The following is a 1560-nucleotide window of genomic DNA, read 5'->3' as shown; positions in this document are numbered from 1 at the left end:
TCAGCCAAAATCTTCAACTCTTGGTTTTTGAGAATGTTTGAGCAAAGCAAGACAGAACTACCAGAGGAGTCTTTCAATGAAGTGAACTTCGATGTTTTTCTGTTGAATTCAACATACCTTGGAACTTCCATAAAAGCCTTAGGTTAATTGTTCATGAAGTAGCATTTCATCACTGATCCCTCAGGAATGATTTTCTTTGGGAAAAATAAGTAAAGACAAAAGAGATAGGAAAAAGGAAGAGAAGGCGATCCTGAGAAGGAGGGATTAGCTTAGAGCAAGCAAGTGAAGAGTGGATCCAAGTTACCTAGTGGATAAATATGTCACAATTGCCATGTTGATATGAGAGAACAAGGAAGAACTGTGACAAAATACATTGGATCAGGGCATACATTGGAGGTAGGAAAAGCAGGTGAGAATTTCTTGCATGGTGGATTTGAACCAAACTTCAACTGCCCACGACTCTTCTCCTGATTTCTGTTCATTCCCGGGGCTTGTTCCTTTTGCTTCTTTCTACTTCATAAACTACTTTCCTTGCCTGGTGCTTAATTTCTTCCCTGCATCATTTCAGGCACAAAGGTTAGACTCTTCTCTGTTTTTTGTTTTGTTTTGTTTTGTTTTTTGCCAAAAATCTCCCTTACCTAGCCTTTCATGAGTTTAATAACTTTACTGAAGATTTTAATTTTCTTGGCATATCAGAGCGTGCCTGTCACCAGTGACTGGCAGCCAATGGGAGTCAGATAACAAGAGCTTATAGTGTCTTACAGTGTTTGGAGACTCAAGACCCATCTCCAAACTTCTCTCTGTAGCTCTGGGAACAGTTAGAAGTTCTGGGTAGGTGTGATCAGATGTCTCAGTATGAGTTTATCTTATCTCAAAGAATACTGACACCTAAATTCACTATACAGACAAGAACCAAACTTTGAATGTATAGATAATTAAAACCATTGTAGTGAGTGTTGTGTATCATATTATGAACAAGAGTCAATAAAATTAGGATTATGAAAAAAATAATAATTAATTCTTATTGAGTATTTGCCAAGTCCTAGGCAGTGTTCTATGTGTTTTCATGCATGTCACCACATTTAATACTTTAAGGGTCCTATATACTTTAAGGATCTTATAGACAGAGTACTCGACAGACAGAGTTTAGGTAACTCTGTCCCCGCACTAGTAAATGACAGAGCTAAGATTCAAATCCAAGTAGTCTGGTTCCAAAATAAAACAGTTAACTACTACATGGCCTATGGGATATGATAAATATGTGCAAATAGTTGACAGGTAGACTTGTAAAGTCAGGGTCAGACTTGACCTGATGCCTGGTGACCTTTTCTGAACACATATTGTGAGCTCCAGATAAAAAAATTTTGTCTTCACACAAAGATTTTTCTAACAAAACAGTATGGAGATGGAATAGCTGACTGAATGCCAGAATGAGATCTTCATCCCAGTGCAAGGAATGTTGGGAAGAGAGATGATTATTTTGTCAAACCAGTCCACACTTCTATACTATTGGCAATGGTCCTAAGAACACCAATGGGAATCATGGAATTTCACTTCTTC

This window comes from Carlito syrichta, unplaced genomic scaffold (genome assembly GCF_000164805.1).
Source record: "Carlito syrichta isolate Samal-C Ts95f unplaced genomic scaffold, Tarsius_syrichta-2.0.1 Scaffold241655, whole genome shotgun sequence".
NCBI classification, from domain to species: Eukaryota; Metazoa; Chordata; class Mammalia; order Primates; family Tarsiidae; genus Carlito; species Carlito syrichta.
The sequence above is the reverse complement of the archived record's forward strand: the minus strand, read 5'-3'. Positions refer to the sequence as shown.